Source organism: Balaenoptera borealis (assembly GCF_965194805.1).
Source record: "Balaenoptera borealis genome assembly, chromosome: 16".
Taxonomy (NCBI): domain Eukaryota; kingdom Metazoa; phylum Chordata; class Mammalia; order Artiodactyla; family Balaenopteridae; genus Balaenoptera; species Balaenoptera borealis.
The window spans coordinates 61441364-61468404 of NC_138872.1; the positions used below are offsets into that span (position 1 = coordinate 61441364).

General features: G+C 40.0%; 1 long non-coding RNA gene across 1 annotated transcript; it reads left to right on the forward strand.

Annotated features, from left to right (window-relative positions):
* On the forward strand, window positions 1-27041 carry LOC309614505. The gene is made up of 2 exons (XR_014236204.1): window positions 1-21949; window positions 21985-27041. It is a non-coding gene; the product is annotated as an uncharacterized lncRNA (long non-coding RNA).

A 27041-nucleotide genomic window follows, 5' to 3' on the forward strand; every position in this document is an offset into this window, starting at 1 on the left:
CCTGAAATCTACTCTTTTAGCAAATTTCCAGTAATCAATACAGTATTATTAACTAGAGTTATCATACTGTCCATTAGGTCACTAGACTCATTCACCTTGACATTTGCATATGATTAAATCTCATGGAAGCAGAGCATTCAGAATCAGCTCCAGGAAACATATACCCTGCTGGTCTCTCTCATTTCTGGAGAGGAACCCTAAATGTGTCCAAGGGCTCGTGGGTGCTATAGACAATCCAGTGTTCAAGGCCAACAGCCAATAAACGGAAACCAATAAAGTGATAGAAATAAATATGTCTCCTACTTGTCTGAAGAGGAATGAAATGACAGATCAAAAAGGCTTGATTTTTTTTCAGAGTGGGGAGAAAAAAAGTTCCGAGGGGGAACGTCCAATTTATTATTGAGTATCTGCCGTGTGCCAGGCACTGTGCTAAGTGATCAGATACAGAGGTGAGTGAGACACAGTCCCTGCCCTCAGAGAGCTCACACTATACGGGGGTGCAGGTGTGGAGATGTGAATGCCCAGGATGCTGTAAAGTGTAGGAGAGGTGTGATAGAATTCTGCATGGAGTCCAGTGGTCACTCCCGCTCAGTGGGAACAGTGTGAGCAAAGGCGTGGAGGGGTAAGACAGCAAAGCACATTAGGGGGACATTAGGTATGGCTGGAGCATGGGCTGTGAGGGGGCTAGGGGGCTAGATTAGACAGATTAGGCCAGAGAAGTTGGCAGGGACCTGATCATGATGGGTCCTTCATGCTACATTGAATCAGGTTATCATAAGGGGTAATGGCATGGCTCTGGCACCACACAGACCGGGGATCAAATCCAGACTCTTCGTCTAACTTGCTGGGTGACCTGAGCAAGTGACATCACTTCCCTGAGCCTCAGTTTTCTCATCTGAAGAATTGGAAACTAGCAGTGCTTACCTCAGAGAGTGGTGGTGATAATTAACTAAAATAATCTGTTCAGAATAAATGTTACTGTGGAACGCTCCTGAAAGGTGAGGCAGGGAGTCATAATTCCCCCCAAAGGCCTAATTTGCTGCTGAGAATATGAGAAAAAGAGCTCCTGGAGGGAATTTGATCTTTCGGCTCCCACAGGAGACTATTTCTGCCTCTCCCCGCCCCCGCTGATGAGATGTGTTGGTACACAGGGAATATACAGAGTTTTGAGAGTTCCAGACGTGGAAATGAAGTTTTTGATTTACTTTACAATTTGCACTTTTATAAATGCATCGAGGCTGTGGGTCACTGAATTATTCAGGCGCTTTCTGAACAATGCCCATGATGGAATGGGTGTTTGAAGTTGTGCTTTCAGGGGTGACATCATTTGGAAGTTATTGGCAACACGTCCTCAGAGATATCAGGCGAAGCTGCATTGTTTAGACAAGTGCTAATAATTTAAGCCTCTTGAAAATTAGGAGGGAAGAGTGATAAAATTAAGAAGGAAACAGTTTACATTTGGAATCTGCATTTGCAGTAAGAAGTGCCTTGTGTGACAGCTGCATACACAGGAATTGAGAGGGCTGGGAAGGTGAAGATGGCTCAGTCATCCTGCTCATCTGTCAGGCTGGCGTGCTGCCTGAAACTCCACTACGATGTCCATTAGTTTGAGGCTTGAAGACTTTACAGTCTTTTTGGATTCTTATTTAAAATGCTAATATCCTTATAAAAAGGCAAAGGCTTTCAGATGAGAATTTTTGGTTTAATTCCGGCTATATGCTGTTTATGCCTAAAACAAGTGGCTATAAAAGTTTGCGAATATACCTACAGGTAAAGGTACAGTAGGCAAATGCAAAAACAACCATTGAAAGCATGAGTGGTACTAGTATCATCAGATAGAATACAATTCAAGACCAAAAGCGTAAATTTGCCCAGATGACAGACTATCAAATGATAAAAGGTATAACTCTTGGAGAAAATAGTATAGTAATTAAACTTTCTGCACCAAACAACAGAGCATAAGGGAAAGAAATCAGGAACAACCTAATGAGCATGAATGGAGAAGCAGATGAATAGGTTTTGATGCACCCTTACTATGAAATGTTAGGCAGCTATTCAAATGGATAAGTTACATTTGTATGTACTGAGATAGATCAGGGGCTCTCAACCCTGGCTGCGCATTAGAATCATCTAGAGAGCTTTTAAATATGCCACTGTCCAAAGTGATTCAGTTGGTTTTGGAGGAGCCCAGTCTTTGGAATGGTTTGAAAACTCCCACAGTGATTTAATGTGCAGTTAGAATTGAGACCCAACAGCTTAAACGGACACCATTATATCATCATATATTAAGTAAAAAAGCAAGAAGGGGAGGGGGGGAAATGAAGAAAAACAACAAGAAGAAAAATAAGACAATAAACAATATAAATGTGTATAATTTTCCATGTCTCTGTCTGAGGCTTGTGAAAAATGAAAAACTATATAAAATACCAAAAGTAAATATTGGTAATCTAATTTTCAGGGAGAGAAGTTTGGAGTAGAGGGAGCTTAATCACTGAATTTCCTTATATGTTACTTTGCATAATTTGACTTGCAATGACAAGCATGAACTATTGTGTAACTTTTAAAATTCAGCCATTCAATAATATTAATTAAGCATCTACTACATGCCAGGCATTACCCCAGCTTCTGAGGATACAGCAGTAGGAAAAACATATGGAATTCCTACCTTTGTGGAGCTTACATTCTAGTGGAATCAAATAAATTTTAATAAATTGCAAATAAAATTCCAATCAATTTTTGAATGCTAATACTCAAAGTTGACATGACATAATGCCTTATCAGCTGTTCAACAGCCTTATCAGCTGGTGTTTCTGTGTGGATTAAGACCTGTGGAAAGAGCGGGGTGATGAGAACAGAATGTCTTTTGGAATGATCTCAGAATTTGATGGCTAAATGGGGAACTGGAAGTGATCCCCTGGCCTGGCTGACATGTGGTTCAATTTCAAGTTAAGCAGGCTAAAGCCATTCCTCTAGAGGTTGCCCTCACTGTCTACCAGACAATCAGGAGTCTTTCTGTGCGTCAGCTGGATATCTTATGCATTGATAATGGCATTTCTGAGTCTACAATCTTCCCTCTGGCTTCTGAGTGTCCAGTAAACCCAGACTCCCAGAGTATCTAAACACAGAGTCTTAAGAGCTTAACAGGAAGGATTGGTGGCTTGACCAGCGAGAATAGCTTACTCCAGCCTTATCTAGGCCACCTTATGTGCTTACTCATGAAGCCTATATAATACCCCGGCTTAAAACAGAAGCCTGTTTGAAACAACATGGCATATAATCCCGTTCCCTTCTCACCTCTCTGATTAAAGAATAAAAAAATTTCTTAAAAACTTCTACAGACTTGAGGTTCCTCAGGTCAGAAAAGAGCCATGAGTTTGCAGATGCCTCTTTCCTGACTAATCTCGTGAGCCCAGTCACTACTGGTTTCTATCAGCATCCTCAAATTGCATAGGACAAAATTCACAACTTACGTGGACCTAAAAGTACCCTGGAGGCTTGTCAAAAATTTAACACCAGAATAATCCCTAAAGATGACAAAAGTCCAGGAACAGTTTGTGTTTCTACTAGCTGGAGAGAAAAACCTCATAATTCATGGAATATGAGGCAAAGTACTAAAAAATGTGTCATCTTATTATTTTGGAAATGTCAACCCTGGATTAAAGGATCTTCTTAGCAAAACTTAAAAAGCAAGACTAGAAAGTATCAAACTTAAACATGTCCCACAACAACATCCCAAAATATTTATAGGATTACAAAACTACTCAGCATCCAACAAGGTAAAATTCAAAATGGCTAATAATAAAAATTTCCAGGCATGCAAGGGAGTAGAAAAAAACTGTCCCATAATGAGGCAAATAATTAATCTGTAGAAAGAGACCCAGAAATGATACAGATTAGAGAATAAGTAGACAAGGAAAATGAAGCAGCTATTATTACTATATTCCATATGATCAAGAAGAAAGAAAAGCTTGAATATGTTAAGTAGAGAAGATAAGACCCAAATCACACTTCTAGAAAGGAAAAAAAAATCTCTAAGATGAAAAATACACTGGATCAGATGAAATACAGATTAGATACTACAAAGGAAAAGATTAGTGAACTTGAAGACATAGCAATAGAAACTAGAGAGAAAAAAAAAAAATGACAAAAACCCAGAAGATAAGTATGCTGTGGGACAATTTCAAATGGCTTAAATAAATGTAATTGTAATCCCAAGAAGGAAGTAGGGGTAAATATATATATATTTAAAAGTAATGACAAAAATTTCTAAATTTGATGAAAACTATAAACAGAGAGATCCAAGAAGCATGATGAAACTTACACGAGAGTCATGAAGAAAATAATACAAATTCATATTATAATCAAAATGCTGAAAACCAGTGAGAAAGAAAAAAAAGTAAAGTAATCAGAGAATAAAGATGCACAGAGAAACTAAGATATTTATGATGGCAGACTTCTTACTGGAAACCATGCGAGCCAGAGACAGTTCAGCAACATCCTTAAATATTAAAAAACAAAACAAAACAAAAAAAACCTGTCAATCTTGAATTCTATACACAGTGAAAATAAATTTTGAAAGTAAAGGTAAAACATTTTTTTAAATAAAATATTTTTTTCACACACACAAAGACTGAAAGAATTCATTACCAGATTCATAGCCCAAGAAATGTTAAAGAATTCCTTCAGGCAAAATGAAAGTGATACCAGAAGATTTGAATCTGTAGAAAAGAATGAAGAGTATGAGAAATAGTAAATGTGTAGGTAAATATGTAAGACTTTTTCTTTTTAAAAAAAAAAAAAAAACTCCTTAAAAGACAGCTGACTGTTTAAAGCAAAAATAATAAGAATATATCATGGAAGTCAAAACATATATAGAAGTATAATATATGACAAAAATAGCACAAAAGTGGGTACCAAGGAGATGAAAATATAGTTAGATTCTTATATAGAAGTGGCATAATATTACATGAAGATAAGCTGTGATAAGCTAAAGATATATATTATAAAATGAAAGCAACCATTAAAAAGAAAACCCAAAATATTATAGCTAACAAGCCAACAAAGAGACAAAATGGAAGCATAAAGAAAACTCAACTAAACCAGAAGAAGGCAGAACAATAGAAACAAGAGGAAGTAAATAGCAAACCAATAGCAATATGGAAGACTTGACTTCAACTATGTAAATAATCCTGTTTAACATAAATGGGTTAAGCAACTCAATTATAAGGTAGAGAATATCAGATTAGAAAAAGAAGCAAAATCTCACTAAAGCCTAACTACATGAAACTTCTTTAAAGAAAATACTCAAATAGTATAACAGTAAAAGGATGGAAAAGATATACAAGGCTAACAGTAACCAAAAAAAAGCTTGAGTTTCTATAATAATATTAACCAAAGAATATTACCAAGGAAAAAGGAGAGTATCACAAAGTATCACTTTATCATAGTGATAAAGGGGTCAATTCATAAAAATACTAGAAGTGTATGCAACTGACAACACAGCTTCAAAATACATGAAATGAAAACTGATAGGACAAAAAGAGGAAACAAAGTACTCAAATACAGTGGAAGAGTTCAAAAGTTCCTACCCAATGACTGATAGAACAAGTAGACAGAAAATCAGCAAGAACACAGAATAGATTAACTAGGATAACACTTTCAAACAATATGACCAAATAGACATTTATATAACACTCCAGCCAACAAGAGCAGAATACACATTCTTTTCAAATATACATAGAATATTTATCATGATAGACCATACTCCTGGCCATTAAAAAAGCCTCAATAACTTTGATGTAAACTATGTTCTCTGACCACAGTAGAATTAAATTAAGAATCAATAACAAAAAGATACCTGGGAAATCCTACGTATTTGGAAACTAAATAGAAAACTTCTAAATAGCAAATTGGTCAAAAAATTTAGTTAATATCTTGAACTAAATAAAAGAAAAATATAAAATATCTGAATCTGTAGGATACAGCTAAAGGAGCTTGGAGTGAAATTAATAGCACTAAACACCTATATTAGAAGAGAAGAAAGAACTCAAATCAGTGACCTAAGCTTTCACTTAAGCTATAAAGGGAAGATCAAATTAAATCCAAAAAAGCAGAAGAAGAAATGTAATAAAGAAAAGAATAGAAATCAATGAAATAGAAAATATATATATTAAAACTAAAAACAAGTTCTTTGAAAAGATCAATAAAATTAATAAACTTCTAGTCAAATTGATCAGGATAAAAAAAGAAGATGTAAATTACCAGTATCAGAAGTGAGAGAGGGGACACCACTATTGGTCTTACAAACATTAAAGGGATAATAAGGGAATATTATGAACACCTTTATGCCAGTATAATCAACAACTTGTTGATGAAATGGGCAAATTCCTTAAAAACCACAAACTACCAAAGCTCATTTGAAAAGAAACAGAAGATCTGAATAGTCCTATGTCTATTAAAGAAATTGAATTTATAGCTTAAAAACCTCACCACAATGAAAACTCCTTGCCTAGATGAATTCATTTGTGAATTCCATCAAACATTTAAGGAATAAATAATACCAATTCTACAAAAACTTTTTGAAAAAACTGAAGAGGAAGAAATACTTCTCAGTTCATTCTATAAGGTCAACATTACCCTGATTCTAAAACCGGAAAAGTACATTAGAAGTAAACTACAGACCAATATCCCTCACGTACATAGACGCAAAAATTCCTAGCAAAATTTCTGCAAATCAAAGCTAACATTTTTATTTTTCTATTATATTTTTAAAATAAATTTACTTATTTATTTTTGGCTGCACTGGGTCTTCCTTGCTGCACGCGGGCCCCCTCCGGCCGTGGCGAGCGGGGGGCCACCCCCCCCCGTGGTGCACGGGCTTCTCACCGCAGCAGCCCCCTCTCCGGCTACGGAGCACAGGCTCCAGGCGCGCGGGCCTCAGCAGCCATGGCACGTGGGCTCAGCAGCTGCGGCTCACGGGCTCCAGAGCGCAGGCTCAGCAGCCGCGACCCGAGGGCCCAGCTGCTCCACGGCATGCTGGATCCTCCCGGACTAGGGCCCGAACCCGTGTCCCCCTCACCAACAGGCAGACTCCCAACCACTGTGCCACGAGGGAAGCCCCAAAGCTAATATTTTTAAAAGAGATAATCATAACTATGTGAGGTTTGTCTCAGGAATACAAACTTGGTTTAACATATAAAAATCAATATATGAAACTCATGGTAAGAGCAACCTATAAGAAAAAAAGTATGATCACTTTAGTAATAGACACAGAAAAACTGTGTATAAAAACAAACATCCATTCAGCATAAAATCTCTGAAAACTAGGACAGAATGGAATTTCATCAACCTGATAAAAGGCATCCATGAAAAACCTACAGCTAGCGCCATACTTAATGGTAAAAAAAGCCTATGCTTTCTGCTCAAAATCAGGAGTCAGCTGTGTGTCTGCCTGTACTACTTCTGTTCACCATAGCTCCAGAGGTTCTAGCAGTGAAATAAGACAAGGAAAAGTAAATGAAAAGAAGCCATATTGGACAGGGAAAGGCAAAACTCTTTATTCACAGACATGATCATTTACAAGACAAATTTTATAGAATCTACCAAAAAGCTACTAGAACTAATAGGTCAGCTTAACATGGTTTCTAGATATTAGCTCAATATGTTTTGGAAATAAATTTTGTTTCTGTACACTGGTAATTAATAAATGGAAGTTAATATTTTTAAAACAGTACTGTTTACAATAGCACCAAAAATATTAAATTCTTAGGGATAAATTTGACTAAAGTTGTGCAAGGTCTACATACAACAAATCACCAAACATTGATGAGAGAAATTGAAGAACATCTAAATAGAGATACAGTGTTTGTGAATTGGAAGACAATATTGGTAAGGTGTCAACTCTCAAATTGATCTATAGAGTCAATACAAATTTATTCAAAATCCCAGGAGGCTTTTATTTGTAAAAATTGAACAGCCACTTCTGAAATTCATGTGGAAATACAAAGGACTTAGAATTGCTAAAGTAACTTTGGAAAAGAGGAACAAAGTTGGAGAACTTGCAGTACGAGACTTCAGTACTTATTATAAAGCTGTAGTTATCAAGATGGCATGGTACTGGCCAAAGGACAGACACAAAGATCAATGGAACAGAATAAAGAGTCCAGAAATAGACCCACACATATATGGTCAATTGATTTTTGACAAAGATGCCAAAGCAAGTCTATGAAAATGAAAAGGAAGTTGCAGATTGGGAGAAAACACTTGCAAACATATATATGACAAAGGACTTCTATCTAGAGTACACAAAGGACTCCTACCACTGAATAATAAGACAAACAACCCAATATAAATACTTGAACCAACAGTTCACCAAAGAAGATATATAGAAGGTAAACAAGCACACAAAAAATTGCTCCATATTATTAGTCACTAGGGAAATATAAAATAATTCACACTGAGATAACACTTCACTCATACTAGAATGGCTAAATGTAAAAGATGAAACTCACCAAGTTTTTGTGAAGATTTGGAGGAACTAGAACTCCCATATACTGATGCTGAGAATGTAAAAAGTTACAAGCACTTTGGGATGTAGTCTGACAGTTTTTTAAAAGTTTAAACATTTGACTAATGTATGATCCAACCATTCTACTCCTAGCTATGTACCAAGGGGAAATTGAGGCTTATGTCCATACAAAGACTTGTAGACATATGGTCAAAGCAGCTTTACACATAATAGCCCCAAAATAGAAGTATCTTAGCAGTCTCTCATCAGAGGGATCGATAAATGAGTGAAAGTTACCAAACAATAAAGAGTAGGTAAGCTATGAATCCACTTACCTGAAATTCCAGAAAATTACAAACTAATCTACAGAGACAGCAGATCCATGGAAACCTGGGGATGGGAGGAGGGGGAAGGTATGGAGATGACTGCATTACAAAAGGGCATGAGGAAACTTGTGGAGGTGATGCATATATTCATGACCTTGATTGTGGTGATGATTTCACAGATGCATCATAATGTCCAAACTCATCAAACTGTATACTTTAATGTGTGAAGATATTGTAAGTCAATCATACCTCAATAAAGCTGTAAAAAAAAAAAACAAAAGGCAGCCACCTAGTCCCATGCCCAGAAATGGTTAAGTAGCAGTAAGTGAAATACAAGAATCAGCTTTTTAACACACCTCCCAGGACATGCTGGTGTAGGTGGTCCCTGAACTGCACTTTGAAAAATACCGCTCGAGGAAAATATATCTCTTGGCTACACCAACACAGCTAGGGGTACTAAGTGCCAAGCACAGTTGGCCAGTTGGCCCAAATCAGCTGGGCAGGTAGGAGCCATATTATTGAAACTTATTTCCACAACTTTTTTCTCCCCCCCATCTTTCTCTCTATACTATAGGCTCATCCACAAGTTCACTTTTCTTTCCTGTCACTTCTTGTCTTGTCATTGTCCTTACGTGTCACTCCACTGGTTCTGGATGGCTATCCTCAAAAGTCTTCCCCTTGTGGCTTTAGACTTCTCATTCTCTTAAACACCCCCAAACTGCTAGAGCCCTCCCCATCCTTAAGCTGGAAGAATCCTCCAACGAAAAGAACAGGCATTCCAAAGTTTCCAAATTTGATTCATAGAAAAGATGTTCTGGGATTCCCTGGTGGCACAGTGGTTAAGAATCCGCCTGCCAATGCAGGGGACACGGGTTCGAGTCCTGGTCCAGGAAGATCCCACATACCGTGGAGCAACTAAGTCCAGGCGCCACAACTACTGAGCCTGTGCTCTAGAGCCCGCGAGCCACAAGTACTGAGCCCGTGTGCCACAACTACTGAAGCCCACGTGCCTAGAGCCCGTGCTCTGCAACAAGAGAAGCCACCACAATGAGAAGCCTGTGCACCGCAACGAAGAGTAGCCCCTGCTCGCTGCAACTGGAGAAAGCCCGCGTGCAGCAACAAAGACCCAATGCGGCCAAAAATAAATAATAAAATAAAATAAATAAATTTATTAAAAAAAAAAAAAAAAAGAAAAGATGTTCTTTTTGTCCAGACTGAGCTAGACCAAGCTCAGTCTAACGGAAATGTGTTGATGTCTCTTAAAACACCTTTTTTTTTTTTCACAAATTTTTCCAAGTGTTCTTTCTCTGACTGCATCCAGTGTTGAGAACTTGTGATATGAGGTCAGTGGGCAATCCAAGTGCATATTATATTAGTATAGAATAAGTTTTTTTTTTAAAAAAAAAGAGTAAGAAGTGGAAATAAAAATACAATAAACTTTTAAAAAATGTTAATAACCGTGAATAAGGTTAATGTATTTTGCCTTATCAGTAGGTGTCTTTGTGTGGATTAAAAGGGTTTTCGGTGGTTGTTAGTGAACTGCTTCTGTCCATGTTTTTAAATTAATTAAACAAGGAGGTCAAAAGACTGAGGTGGCTTTAATGCCTTAGTAGCCAAACTAAGCAAACCAAAACCTAAGCCTGAAATCTGTCAAGGTTAAGAAACTGATACCTAAGGACAACCAATCACAAACAGCCAACTAGGTTTCTCCCAATAAAGCAACCCCTTAAGCTTTAGCCAATCAAATCATTTCTTTGCATTACTTCCAACCTTTCTCTATAAATATCATTCCCCTAGCTCCTGTGGTGGGGTACACCTAACCACTTCCTGTTTGGCACTGGCAGATTCACATAGATTTTTGCTCAAACTATTAAAATTTTTAATATGCCTCAGTTTGTCTCAAAAATATCCATTAACATCACCCATTTGCCTGCCCCCCTCTACTTTTGCCTACCTCTCCTTGTAAAGTGTTTCTGTGCCTTCCTCTGGCTTGGTTTGGGCTGTCAGCCTTGCAATGGCCACTTTGTTTGAAGGTCACTTTGCCAGCACCTGGTCCTCGGCTGCTAGGGAAAGCTGGCAGGAAAATCTCTTTCTCAGAGGTATGGGCAGCACTGGTACCCTCTGAGTCGCCTAATGTGCCTCTTCTCTGGCTGAGACAATGAAAATCTAACCTGGAAAGCTGTCCTGGCTTGGAAGGCTCTGCTCACGCAGTCAAAAGAGAACTTTATTTACACAACAACAATAATCCTATAAGTTGATAGACTGCTTCTAATTTACACAGTGCTCCTGGGTCCATTACGATAATGATATCAGTCAGGACTCTGTGTTGCAGGTACCCGGAACTCCTAGCTCATAGAACTAAGCAAAAGGGAAAAAGTGGACTCACGTAACTTGAAAGTGCAAGGGGAGAGTAAACTTTAAGCATGTCTTGATCCAGGGACCTTATTTCTGTCACTTGACTCTACCATCCACTGGGCTATCTTCATTCTCAGACCCCATGTTTGGTCCCTGGCTGGTCTAGCTTATAACCCTATAATTGTTAGCATTATCTGTAGAAAATAGCTCTCTCCCAGCATTCCTAGCAAAAGTTTCCTTGTGTTCTACTGGCTCTCATGAAATCACATGATCATCCCTGAACCAATCACTGTGGGCAGGCAAATCTCATAATCTCTTTGGCCAGGTCCCAGGTCACAAGCCTCTCCTTGGAGCTGGGGTCAGACTGAGAGTAGGAGAGAGGGCTCCCAGAAGAAATTCAAAGTGTATTGGAAAGGAAAAGTACAGTGGATGCTATTGGGGTCCCAACCAGACCCTCGGCACAAGGCCTGTGCCTCCATCTCCCAGCTGCGGTGATGCTGGATGTTAACAGCTCTTCCTGCATCCTTCTCTGGAGGATCCCCTTGCTACTGATAGGAGCCTTCTCACCAGGCATGCCTGGGAAATTAGGTCCTTCTTCTGGGAATGGCCAGCGACCAATGACTGATTGATATTGGGGTATAAAGCCCAGCTCCCTGGCCTCTGGATAGGGCAAACTCTGTGCTACAATGCACCAGAGCTGCCTGCAGAAGCTCGCTAAGGCTAGACATCACTTGGAAACACTTCTTCGCATCCTTTCCTCTTCCAGCCTCTCCTGATTCCTTGAAACTCCATTACAGGTTTGTCCTGAGAGCAATCCCTCAATAAACCATTTGCATAAGAAACTCTATTGCAAATTCTACTTCTAGGCAACACAACCGAAGGCAGATGGGAATGGATAAAGCATGCAAAACAGCAAAAACAACGATTGACTCTAATAATGGTGATGATGATGATAATGACGACGATGGTGATGATGATGATGATGATGATGATGATGATGATGATGATGATGATGGTGATCCTTAGCATGTACTGAGGATTGTGATATGTATTAGCCTCCGTATTAGATGCTTTACGTACATTTCTTGATATCCTCACTACAGCTTCGGAAGATGGTCATTATTATCCCTATTTTGCAGAGGAGGAAGTTGAGGTTGAGCAAGGGGAACTGAATCATCCATGCTCATATTGCTAGGAGCTAGCAAAGCTGCATTTGAACCTACTCTCCCTGCTGCCCAGTTGCTGCTCCTCAGAGACCAGTTCAGTAATCTCCACCCACCTGGCAATATAACACACCTCCTTTCTTTGCTATATTATTTTTTTAAATATGCGATATGTGTCAGACACTTTGCTAAGCCTTTATATGTATCATCTCATTCAATTCTCCCAACAGCTCTAAGAAGTAGGTTATTATCCCATTTTACAAACTGATACATGGTAAGGTGAACGAGCCTTCCAAAGTTATGCAGCTAGCAAGTGGTAGAGCCCAGATTTGGACCCAAGTATATGACTTCAGGGCCCACACTCCTAGCCCCTACTTTAATATCATTACTAAAGTTCTTCCAAAATGTCCTAAGAAACCAAACTTCATCTAACTATGGAAAAACTAAAACAAAGAATGTTTCTCTTTTCTACCCCTGAACCCTGATTTCCTAGATATGTAAGAAAGTGATAATAACTCTGGGTTATTAACCCATGACTCAATCAATTTAAGTGAATTCCCCAAACTGCCAGAGGTGGATACAAAATTGTCTGTCTGCTTCATAACGTTTATGATCTGAAAGAAAAAAAAAAACCCGGAGAATCGTGTAAAATTGGGATCCATTTCCTTTAGCTACATAAAGAGCAGTTGGCTCGTTTCCTTTTTTAGTAACTGCCATGAATTTTTTCTTAGTAGTTCTTTCTTAGTTGTCTGGCTCTCCCTGAAGTTAAGCTCCACAAGAACAAGGGCTAGGTTGGTCTTGTTTATCACTGTTTTCCCAATACCTGGCACTGTCATGGCACATAGTTTGTTTTTAAAAAATACCTTTGGATGAATACATTTCGACAGTGAAAGGAAACAGCAATCACATCAGGCTATGTGTCACTGATATAGAAACGCCTCTTTAAAAGAGAGTACCAAATGATAATGTTAGAGGTCTACTAACTCCTCATGATTCCACCAGTGATTAAAAGCCAGTAGTTTCATTATTTCATTCTGTTCTGTGGTTTCCAGAACTTGATTCTGCTTTGTAAACTGAGGTTAGAAAACTGGTAGAGAATCGAAATCCTCTGGGCTGTTTCTCCATTCTGGAGACTGCAGTCACGATCAGCACTGTCTTAATGAATCTCCACTTTATTAAACTGTTATTTGGTCCTGAAGCAGGTCATTTGTAGCCCTTCTTCCTCAGAACAGAAGGTGGGCTGCAGAAAAGAGCAGGAAAATACAGACAAGGCAGAATGAGATGAAGATGTACCCTCCACCTATGGATCCTCATTGAATTAACTCTTTCTCAGATGACAGGCTCACATTGTCAGGGACGTTGTAGGTGGTAGAAAATTTCTGCAGAGGACTGTCCAGAGCTGGATGTGGTAGGAACCCCAGGGATGGGGCATCTGTTTGGAGAACTGGATGTCTTGCTGCTGGGACCCTGGAGAATGTCAATTTCTTGAGTCAACTCAGTTCAGGTGGGAGCTAATTAATCTCCTCTCCATCACCCAATCATTGTGCTAGCTCATGTCCCCATCATGTTTCATTACCTCCTCTAAACTGGTCTCCCTGCCTTCAGTCTCAAACTCCCACCCCACCTGGCAATCTTAAAAGAATAATTATTTAATGAGTTTCAATTACATCCAGATACTTTAAGCACATTACATGGATTAATTTGTTTAATCCTCACAACAACCCAGTGGGTAGGTAGGATTATCATCTTCATTTTGCAGAGGAAGAAACAGGGGTTTAGGGAAAAGAAATGCTTTGCCCAAGGTCCCACATGCTACTCGACGGTGAAGCAAGATCCCAGCCCAGGGCAGCCTGATTCCAAAGACAATGTCGTTAACCTTGATGTCCTGCCTCCAACCAACACTCATGTGATCGCTCTAAAGCCCAGATCTGGCCATATTCCTTTTATTAGCCTTCTGTGATTCCCTGCTGCCCAGTTAATGAACTCCAGATCCATGTCCTAGCAAGTTTCCAAATCAGACTTAAATCTAGGTCCCCGTCCTATCCCTGAATCCCTCTCTCCCCAGTGTATCCATCACTCCATTCCCTCTAAACTTCTTACTCTGTTTCAAGTATGCTATTTGCCTTCATATCTCAGCCCCTTTGCACAGGCTATTCCTCTACTTGGAATGTCCTTCCTTTCTCTCCCACCTGGGGAATACTGAATGATCACCTGAAGCCCCAAAGGCACATCCTCTGTAAAGCTCATTTGAGCTTCTTCTTCCAAGAAGAAACTCATCCTCATTCTTTGGCTCCCACAATACTTTTGCCAAATTCTTAACAGGGCACTTACAGTTTTGTAACATACTTGGTCATATGACTTGCTCAAGACCAGAAAGTGTGGTTTATTTGTCTTGAAATTCAGAGCGCCTATCCCAGTATTTCTCAACAGGTAACAATTTTGCCTCGCCTCCAGGGGATGTTCGGCAATGTCTGGAGAAATTTCTGTTGTCACAACCGGGGGAGAGGGAGCGCTAGTAGCACCTGGTGCGTAGAGCCAGAGATGCTGCTAACTATCCAAAAATACACAGACAACAAACCAAGAATTATCCAGCCCAAGATGTTAATATTGCTGACGCTGAGAAATCTGGCTTCTCTTCAAGCCTGGTTACAGCAAGTAAATTGACTGGTATGTCCATGAGAGCAAATCCAGCTAAGATCCTCAGTTGTGATGGGTGTTTTTGTTAGAGGACCCAGGCTCTGCCCTTGGGAAACGAGCTGGAAAATCCAGACAGAATCCAAGATTTTAAACTCCCAGGAATCTGCTGTGAAAAAAATCTGAGGTATATATCTTCCTTAGTCTTTGGCTAATCTGGGCTTTATGGAGATCAACATTATTTGACATAGGATACCTGGTATGGCAGAAATACAAAGGAACTTCATTCAGAAGAGAGATTTTTTTTTCAGTAGCTATTTTGGGAAGGTAGAAAGGGAGAATTATCAGAGATACCAGGAGTGGCTGAGGAGTGTGATCTCATGGCTGTGTTCCAGAATATACCAGAGAGTGCTTTAGATGGGAAGTGTGGAATCATGCTTGTGTCTAAAGAAATAAAGGCTGTGTTGTGTTGAGATATTTTGAGCAGAATATTGAGGAAACCCTGGCCCCAAAAAAGAAGGTGGTGGCTAATAATTAATGATCAGGGCCTAACAGAAAAGATTTAGGAATATTTCTTGAGTGAACAAAATAAACTAATAAAAATTATGCAAGAATCTTTCCTGAGTGGCTATAGATAACTTACCATCCAGACTAGGACACTCTTGAAAATAGAGGGATACTGTGCATAACTAACAGGGATTAACTGATTTACGACAGGCATAAACTGAGACTGCTCCAGGCAAATTGGAACTTATGATAATCCTATGTAAATATTCAGTTTTATTTATTTTACAGTACATGTGTAGTGCCATTTCTTCTTCCTATACCTGTAGCAGACATTACTAATCAATTACAGCACTCCATCCCTCAGAATCAGTGCATGGTCTTGAAACCATCCTCAATCGAGCACCCCCACCCTTCTCTATAAATTGACAGGTATTGCATAAAGATCAGATCCCTGCTGTGGGAGAGCACCCTACCTTTTTTACTCCAGTCACTTCCACTCTGTCTTTCCTCTCCCACCACTTCTCTCCTCACTGGAGTTCTCATTCTCAGGAACCTATAATTCTCTCTTTCTTAATTCTCGTAGGGAGGCAACATCCTAGATACAGTGGTCCTTTTAGACATTACTTGCAGTTATTTGAATATCTTCTTGTACTTTAAAAAAGAATGCTATACGATGCTTGATAAATTTGGTATCTAGGGTCAATTAGGCATGAATATTAAATATGTTTTTCAATTAATGGTTAATAAAATGAAACCCTCAGATGGATTTCTGCTTGTTGGAAGTTGTAGGGTTTGATTACGTCGTCGTTTTTCCAAGGAGAGATTCCAGGTTTCTACCTTGGCAAATACATAAGAGAATTTTGACATGCTTGACTAGTAGTTACTAAACTGAGTGGCATAAACCAAGAACAATAATTGATGAGCTGAAAGCTAGAAGCAGTTAAGAGACCCATCTCCCTCTATGAATATTAATGTTTAACCATTGAGAACATGGTGGGGCAAGGTCAGGGGGTGTGATAGGGAGCTTTTCAAGGGTGACAGACCTTCCATTATTTCAACCATAATGGAGATCAATTATCTGGAGACAACTGACTCAAGATATCTATTTTATTTAGTAAAATACTAGTGCAAATTGCTGAAAATTGATCTTTAATTCCATAATCTTTTCTGTAAAGTGTTATCTGGGAAACCCTTTGTGATGTAGGCACACTAAAATCTAAACTCAGGCCTCAAAATTGGGCCTAAATTGAATCTCTATCAATTTTATAGGATTTGTACTATTCAACAGTAAACACGGTATCTGTTATTACCCAAGGTTGTTCATTGTAAATTAAATATTCATTGCAAACTAAGATACAATTACGGGTGTAGAACATTTAACTCCCTTTCTCAGACTGATGGCTTGTGAGTTGGCTCTAGGCTGCAGATATATTTTATTTGGCCCATATAATATTTTAGAAATTATGTTTTAGCACTTCTGAATTCTAAAAAATTTTTAAATCAGGAGTTTTTGCATTTATTAAAAGCACATTTTAAAACTAAAATCCTACTCTGAAAAAAGAGAATATCTAGCAATGCTGGGTATCCATTGCCATGAAGATACTGGATACTTTTCAGTTGTACCTAACCATCCTGGTTTATTATGTTTCCTTTCTGGCCCCTCAAGGTATTTTAGCTTTCAACTCCTGGTTTAGCTTAATAAGTCAGTCACAAAGGAATCAACCATGAAATTGAAGATGTAGTCACCCAAGAGTATATTTTAATTTAAATTTAACATTATCCAGTGCTTCAGGCAAATGATGAACATCATCCAGCTGTTCCAACACAAACACACACAGATACATGCAGAAACACACACATACACACAAAACTTCAGGACAACTTCTATTTATTCAACCAAGCAAATACTTACTGAGTGCCCACTATGTGCCAGAAACAATGTCAGGTATTTTGATAACAAGATCAACTTGATTCTTTCTCTCAAAAAGCCCAGGGATAAGCAGGACAAATTCACAAGCTAATGGAAAATTACAACACAGTGAACTGCTGGATCCGGGGACGTATTACAGAAACCGTGATATGAAGTATATTCCCCAGATTTTTTAAATCCTTGTACATAAACAGTCTAGGGGGACAAAGATAGGTTTGAATAAATTGATACGTTTATATCTGCCTTGGTCTTTTGAACTTTAAGAGGTCTTTACAAATGCTATCTAAGTTATGGTAACAGAGAGTCAGAGGAAAGCTATCAGTGACTCACTCAAGGTCAACTGCTTTACATCATGGGCAGGACTAGAACTCAAGAGCTGGGCAATTTTATTTTTTTCAGGAGATTTACAGATTCCAACCCACTGGCTTGAAAAGTGGGTCACTCCATTGCAGTAGATTTGGAAAATATTATCTGGGAAGATAGTGTTTCAGGCAGCTGCTACATAATATCTCCTGATTTCAACTTCTCTCAGATCATTAAGGTGGAAAAAAAAAAAAGGCTGAAAGATATTTCTGTCCTATGGGCTTCATCTAGAATACCTGGTCTAAATGATGATCATTTGTGTGGTCTGGGGTCAGTCTTGAGGTTGGTCTTTAGTGCAACACTGCAAGATCGTTACAGAGAAATCAAGGGCTTGGAGGAGGCTCTCGTGGCCCCGCTGATCCAATTTGTGTTTGACAAAATGCTGAATGAGACAGCTAAGCCCCAGAGTGAAAGAATCAAACTGAGAAAGATCTCACTAGACTGAAACATTGGGCACAAGCCAAAAGATAAGCATTAACAGGGATAGATATTGCTTTTAAAAAATCAATTGCTCAGGGGCTTCCCTGGTGGCGCAGTGGTTGAGAATCTGCCTGCCAATGCAGGGGACATGGGTTCGAGCCCTGGTCTGGGAAGATCCCACATGCCACAGAGCGGCTAGGCCCGTGAGCCACAGCTACTGAGCCTGCACGTCTGAAGCCTGGGCTCCGCAATGGGAGAGGCCGCGACAGTGAGAGGCCCGCGCACCGCGATGAAGAGTGGCCCCCGCTCTCCGGAACTGGAGAAAGCCCTCGCACAGAACCGAAGACCCAACACAGCCATAAATAAATAAATAAACAAATTTATTTTTTTAAAAAATCGATTGCTCAAGAAGAGAATGGAGAGGATCAGGCTTGGCTGTGATTTCTCTGAGAAAGACCCGGGGTGTCACAGAGGCTCCTGTGAGCCAAAAAGTGATACAAGGTCATAAAAACACACTAATGGAGAAAACTCTTCTAGTTAATAAATAACAAAACTCCAACTCCAATTGATTCGAGCAATATGAAGAATCTATTGGATCATATACCTAAAAGTCCAAGGGTAAACTCTGAATGTCAGTCACTTATTAATGTGTAACAAACAACTTCCATATCTCAGTAGCTTTCAACAACAAATCTTTGTTTTTCTTTCTCATAGGTTCATGGGGCAACTTTTTGGTAGATACAGGTTGGACATGGTTGAACCAGATTGGATTCAGGACGTCTGGTTGGTTCTGACGACTCCATGGGTCTTCACTCTGGGGCCCTGCAGAAACCACAGTGGCAACTTGGGGAGGATAATCTCATGGCTGATCACCGGAGCTTAAAATGGGTAGTAGAAATACGAATGCTCTAGGGTCTCTGCTTGGAACTGGCAGCCATCACTCCTGCTCACATTCTGTTGGCCAAGACCAGTCATGTGACTAGCCCAACATCAGTGGGGCTGAGAAATAGAATCCACATTTTTTATTAGGAGGTGTTGTGGTTGCATGGTAAAGGATGCACACGTGTAATTCTTCTTTTAAAGATTTGTTTTTTAAATTAATTAATTAATTTATTTTTGGCTGTGTTGGGTCTTCGTTTCTGTGCGAGGGCTTTCTCTAGTTGCGGCGAGCGGGGGCCTCTCTTCATCGCGGTGCGCAGGCCTCTCACTATCGCGGCCTCTCTTGTTGCGGAGCACAGGCTCCAGACGCGCAGGCTCAGTAGTTGTGGCTCACGGGCCTAGTTGCTCCGCGGCATGTGGGATCCTCCCAGACCAGGGCTTGAACCCGTGTCCCCTGCATTGGCAGGCAGATTCTCAACCACTGCGCCACCAGGGAAGCCCCAAATGTGTAATTCTAATGCAAAGAGAAAGTGATTCAATCACCCATATTTTGGCTTCAGTATTTCTGGATTCAGAAATTTATTTTATTTATTTTTATTGAAATATCATTGACGTATCATGTTGTGGTAATTTCAGGTGTACAGCAAAGTGATTCAGTTATACATAAATATATCTTTTTTTTCAGGTTCTTTTCCCTTTATAGGTTATTACAAAATATTGAGTATAGTTCCTTGTGCTATACAGTTGGTTCTTGTTGGTTATCTATTTTATATATAGTTGTATGTCTATATTAATCCCAAAGCTCTAATTTATGCCCCCCCCCAGAAATTTAAATGCCAACAGGAATCATTTCTTTCATCCTTCTGCCTTCCACCACCTATAGCCACAGCTTACTGTCTACGTTATCATGACTTGACTATTTTCCTGTCTTCATCGACCTAATTTTACTGTTCCAGAAAACTCTTACCCAGCAAGATAAAAGTTGCAAGGAACTTTATTATTCATTCAAGGAACTTCATGAAAGACCCATCAATTCTTCAATAGAAAGCATTAAACAGTTTATACCCAAGACTCTTTGAACCCCATTATCTCGAATTTCTCATCCTGCTGTGTCTACCAATCCTAAATTATTACATCACAATCCTTACTAATTCTAACAAAGTCCCCACATTAGAGATTCACCTTAAATCGACTTCAAAATCTCAATAAATATCTCCATTTTGTCCTCGCTCCTCTGAGATGCTACTAAGATTCTATCAAGGTAGTGCTCTCTCCTCTAGTGGTAAAAATCAACTTTGTCTTATCAGCAAGTTGTGTTGGTGGTATTGGGGGAAGCCAGCATTCAATAGCTTCATTCTCAGATATCATCACAAGGCTGCACAAATGGCCACTAGCTCCTTCAGGTTTATGTTATAAAAGCTGAGCATCCCTGAAAGAAAAGACAAAGACTGTTTCTTGGTAGCTACAGAAAAAGTCCTAGTTAAGACTTGGATTGTCCCAGGTCAAATCACATGTCCAGCCATAAACCAATCAGGTTTGGGGGTTGTATACTCTGATTGGCTATGCCTGAATCTCTTGGCTACTGCTGGAAGTAAGAACAGAGTAAACTCCTTCTGAATCACATGGATTGAGAGCAGGGAAGTTGTGGTGCTTCAGACAATAAAGGAACATTTGATAACAGAGGGAGGGAGGATGGATAAGTGGACAGAAATGACAGATATTTGCTACACTGTTTTAGCCAGTAGATATTACTGGGTCCCACATAAGAAGAGAAAAGCTTTATTGCACTGCTTAATACTGACCTCTACAAACTTGTGTATATCCAGAAGAAAGAGTGATAATAGTCATGGGATAGGCACCAGCTGAATGATGACGCCTGCATAGTTTATGCAGAACAAGGAAAAGACTTGAAGGTCTGTCATGTATAAAAGTGAATAAACCTGACTCACACCTGATTCCATTCAAAATTGGGCTTTGTTATGGACCGAATGTATGTATCCTCCCAAAATACATATGTTGAAGCCCTAACTCCCAGTGTGGCTGTTCTCGGAATAAGGAGGTAATTAAGATTAAATGAGGTCATAAAGGTGGAGCCCTGATACAATAGGACTAGTGTCCTTATAGGAAGAGGCACCAGCGAGCTCTCTCTGTGTGTATGTACACAGAGGAAAGTCCAAGTGAGGACATAGCACTAAGGCAGCTCTCTGCAAGCCAGGAAGAGACCTCTCACCAGAACCAAATCACAGGAACCTTGATCTTGGACTTCTCGCCTCTAGAACTGTGAGAAAATAAATTTCTGTTGTTTAAACCTTCCAGTCTAGCGGCCTGAGCTGACTAGTACAGGCTTCAAGTTAATTTGCTACATAGTATTCTTTTGTGTCAGTAAGCAATTCACAAGTCTCCACTGGATCCTGATCACAGTAAAAATCCAATGCTGAGTGCTGGGTTAGATGATACACCACCACCACAAAAGGGGCTGTTAAGAAAAATTATCTAAAATTTAGAAATAAGGTCAAAAAACATAGCCTGTGTTCTCAATATCATTACGGAGCACTGTTTAACAGTTCTGCTCACTCAAGATTTATTTAATTCTCTTAGAGAATGCATCTGTGTTGGTTTTGCTATTTTTTTCTTTGATTAGAGACCAAATACTATGAAGTTACATGTCACCTTGTAGATTTCTGTGCCGTTGAAAAGGCAGCCCTAGAGGTTACAGTTTTCTTATCCTACAGGACATTACTCAGTTTTGCATCTAACCTAGCAATCTTATTCAAACGTTTTTTTTTTCAAAATGCCTATAAATACCCAGTTCTTCAAAATGCTCTTTGAATACGTTTTTACCTTTTTACCAATTCCTTTGTTTTTTGTTTTTTTTTTTTTTTACCAATTCCTTTGTTAAAGAGAAATAAAATCTTGACATGTGTTCAATTGATATTTGCATGAAAGTCATGTTTTTAACTTTTTGAAAATTATTCTTGGATAGAGCTTTCTAGACTAGGAGAGAGACATTAAGCAAATTATAGCTGGGAAGGGTATTAAGGGAAGGTAGCTACAGTGTGTGCCATGGGGCCAGGAAACAGAAGAGTTTAACCTAGTTGAAAGGATTGGGAATGGTTTCCTTGGAAAAGCGGCATTTCTTGAAGCGCGAGTGGAACTTAGGCAAGTGAAGGAAAGAAAGTTGGGGGCTGGGGGATGTGTCTGCTGCAGAGGCCCAAGGTTTTGGGTACAAAAGAGGAGGTGGGTAGAATCAAAGTGTTGAAGCCATTTGGAGCATATTTTTCACCAGAGGGGTCTGATAGACTCCCTGGACTTCCAGTGATGTCAGAATCCCCAAAAGGAGCATGAAAGGGGCGTTCAGGCCCCTGTTATCTCTGACTGGTCTTGCACATGACTTTGACTTCTATGTAAATTGTCAAATGACTTGCACAAAAGAAAAAGCTCAGAGGCCCATCCTTGGGACTCACAGCTCAGCTTCAGAGAATAAGAAAAACAGTTTCCTTCTCCCCACCCACTGTGGAACCCAGGAGGAGAGGAAGGAAGTAAACTTCCATCAGCTCAACAGAAGGGACAGCTCTCCCAAGCCTGTGTGACACAGAAGCCTAATTAAATCCACATCCATGAAAGAGAGCAGCTGCCACGTGGGCTAACTCTGATCCTATCTCTGCTTTGCAGATGAGGGGGTTTAGATAATCAGAAGCCCAAACCGCTTCTCATTTGGTTGCAAATTTCAGAAAACAGGGGAAATAAAATGCCAGGGCTTGTGTTGCCAGGATATTAAGCCACTCGGCATAAAACAAGCTAACTAGAACGCTGTGGAAGGAGGTGGCTTTTCATCCAGGCTCGCTGGGTGCTGACTTCTGAGGCACAGGGTAGCCTTTGCTGGGGAGTTTTGACCTGGAGGACTGTGGGGTAGGTGCTTTGTCCAGCATGCGACCAAGCCAGACAACGGCAGCCGCCTAAAGAAGTCTCTGTTTGGATTTTTGACACTGATCAAAATCGTGCAGACTTCAGAGACACACAGACCTGGGTTTGTATCCTGGCTCTGTCACTTACTAGCCCTGTGACCTTACACTGACAGACTCAACTTCTCCACCTGCACTGGGGGAGAACAGTCCTTACCTCATGGGGCTTCTCCTTTCGTGAAGTGAGTGAATGCATGCAAAATGCTTAGTCCAGGGTCTGGCATGTAGTGTCATCTATCATTATTATAACTGTAGTAATCATAATCATGATCATCATCATCATCAAGGCTTGTCTGTAATTTCTCACTACTATAAAAATTTGATTTCAAATGCTAGTCTTTTTTTCTCTCTCAAGTTTCACCTTTAGCAGTTTTAAAGAGCATGTCAGTATCTTAGGGAAAAACATGAGGATTTTTGATGTCTACCATTCAACTTTGAGGGCCAGGTGGGTTTAGAGTGATGGGGGACCAACTTGTCCTGGTTTGCCTGGGTCCTTCCCGGTGTTAGCACAGAAAGTCCCATATCCTGGGAAACCCCACAGTTCTGGGTCAACCCGGACAGTCAGTCACCTTAATTACAGGACTGACGCAGAAGGCACAGTGAGTCACAGAATCAGGATGTATCCCCAGCCTGGAGGTGCTCCCAACGGAAGCCACCACATCTGGTCCTGGGGTGGGGTGAGGAGGAGCCCAGACTGAAAGAAGTTCCAGTTTATAAGCTGAAGGACATAGCTTTTTGCACCTGGAACTCAAATGAATGAGGCAGGCTAGCGGGCTCCTGCAGCAAACCACATAATGCTTTCTAAGTGGGCAGCAGCCACTTAGCAATGGCCAGTTCTTGCCTCTGGGGGAATGTGAGCCAGTGTTGTGAAATACACATTATTCAAGAGATGACAGGTTTCCGAATTTGTTTGAAATGTGAAATTTCCCTATTTTCAAATGCTGGCAACTAATTCCACTAAAACAAACAAACAAAAAACTGGATGAGCCAACCAAAAGATATCAGTGGGCCAAATGAGGTCTGCCAACCCTCAGTTTACAATCCTGATCTAGACAATGCTTTTCCTCACTCCTGGCCTTTGCACACGCTGGTCCCTCTGCCTGTTACACAATTTCCTATGCTTGCCTCTTATTCACCTTAGGTATCAGAGCCTATTGGCCATGACACCACATACTCCTGGTTTTCTTGCCACTTTTCTATTTTCTATCTAGGTTCATTTTCTAGTGCTTTCATCCTCATGACTTTAAACAGTATCTCTAAGCTAAAGACTCCCAAATTTTATTACCAGCCTAGAACTCTCTCCTGAACTTCAGAACCATATATTCAACTGCTTATTCAACCTCTGCTCTTGATGACCTAATGGGCATTTAAAACGTAACATGTCCAAAACTGGACTTTTGATCATGTGCCTCTAAATCTCTCCCTTCCCGGTCTCAGTAAATGCAGACACCATCTTCCATTTCTCAGACCAAAACTGAAGCCACCCTTAGCTCTCCCTTTCTGTCATATCCCACATACATCCTTCACTAGAGCCCATCTGCTCCTCCTCCACGATACATCCAGAATCCCACCTCTTCTCAACCCTCCCCTGCTACCACCTTGGTCCAAGCAACCATCATTTATTACCTGGATTAGAACCGTGGCCTCCACACTGGTCTCCCACCTCCTACACTCACAGTGACAATGACCAACGATCTGCCCTCCTCCCCAGTACATCTCTGACCTCAATTCCTACTGACTACTTTGCTGTTCCTACCATGCTCCCTTTGCACTTGCTGTTTTCCTAGCCGAATGCTTTTCTCCCAGATAGTCATGTGGCTCATTTCCTTGTCCCATTCACATCTTTAATCAAATGGCACCTTCAAAATAAGGTTTTGAAAATTCAAAATTTGTAACTGTCACCCTACCTACCCCCCCAACCCCATGAGATCTTGATTCCTTTCACTTGCTTTATTTTCTCCTTAGCATTTATCATCATTGAACATTCAAGTTATTTTACTTTTCTTCCTTTTTGACTATCTCACTTTCCTCACTAGCCCCTAGAGGACAAAGGTTTGTGATTATTTTATTCGTCTTTCCAGAACCTAAAACGATGCCTGACACATACTAAGAACTCAATAAATATTTGTTGAATGAATGAATCAAAGAACTAAGAAGACATTAGGTGCAAGATCCAAAGGACCAGCTGTCCTTTAGGAACAATTATGGAAATTTGAATAAATCAGGACAAATAGATTCTGCCCAACCATAATAAATAAAGTCAAAAGAAAAATAATAAGCTGAAAGAAAAATACTTCTGCACCACCAGTGATAGAAGGATCAATTTCTTTCATCGAATCAGTGCTCTTTCAAAGAAATACAAAATGGCCTAGGTCCCAGTAGAAAAATCAGCAAAGGACACAGCAAGCAGTTCACAGGAGGGACAAAAAAAAAAAAAATCGAATGGCTCATTAACATATGAAAAGATCCCTAACCTCTCTCATAATTAAAGAAATGCAGATTAAAGTAACAATGAGACCCTAATTTTCGCCTCACAGGCTGGAAAATATAAAGATATTTATAATAGATGGTGTTATTGAGGAGAGCTTGACCGAAGTGTGCAAAGCAGGGCAGCCTCTGGGAAGGCAAGTTAGCCCCAACAATACAAACTGTAAGATACAAATCCTATGATCTACCAGGAATTTACCTTCCCCGACATTTATCCTTGCAGAAATGCATTAAGATAGCGGTCCCCAACCTTTTTGGCACCAGGGACGGGTTTCGTGGAAGACAATTTTTCCACGGACGGGGTGGGGGGGTGACGGTTCAGACGGTAAGGCCAGCGGTGGTTCAGGCGGCAATGTGAGCGATGGGGAGCGATGAAGCTTCGCTCGCTCGCCGCCGCTCACCACCCCCTCCTGGTTCCTAACAGGCCGAGATCTGATACTGGTCCACGGCCGACTGGGTGGGGGACCACCGCATTAAGGTATATGCACAAAGAGGTTTATAGCAACATTGTTCATAAAAGAGAAAGACTGGAAACAACCTAAATATTCATCAACAGAAGTGCTGTTAAATTTTTAAAGCCAGTCAAGACTGTCCCATTTTATAGATGACAGTATACACCTATTTGAGGAAAGAAAGAGATTAAGGTAGATCTGCATTATTTATTTGGAAATAGTGAGTAAGTGAAAAATGCAATATACAGAACAGTGTGCTTAGTTTTATCCCTTTTATGTTAAAAAAAGGATATACTGACATACATATGCTTGTAATGCATAGAAAATTTATTAAAAAATACATAAGAAACCATGAACACTGGTTGTCCGTGGGAAGAGTAATGGGAGACCAAGGTGGGAGGGAGACTTTGATTTCATTGATATGGTTGTGTTCTAATGTTTTATATTTCTATTTTTAATAAAAATTAAATTAAAAAAAAAAACATTTCCCCAAAATATACACAGAGTATTTTAAGTCCTACATCCTAGGACCAGTAGTAGACTGTCTGTTAGATCACAGGCTCCGCACTCCCTCACCCCAAATGGGAATTTTGCTGCTTCTTAATATCCTAACCATATGTACGAATCAACGTGAGAGTGTTCCTCCTACATCACTCAATCTGGGCAGTGGCGCCTTCTGACCGGCCAACTGCAAAAATAATTACATTATGGTAGCATTTTCCCTCTCCCCAGGCTCTGTCCTCTGCATAGCCTTTTGGAGAAAGAAAAATTATGGAGTGCTTTTATCCTTGACTTTGAAATGAGGCTTAAAAACCTTGTAACCACCTGGATAAATGAAGTGTAAGGCAGGCAGAAACTTCAGGTCCAAGAACACCATGAGCTTTAGACTTGGGGATAAGGTGCTTTGCACAATAACAGCTTCTAATTAAGATGTGTTGAGAATAAGGGCAAGAACACGTAAAACAAAACCAAAAAAATCATCCTTCTCACTTCAGTATTGAAAATGCAAGATTACATGTTAAGATAATGCCCTTTATCTTGCTTACTTATGTTTATA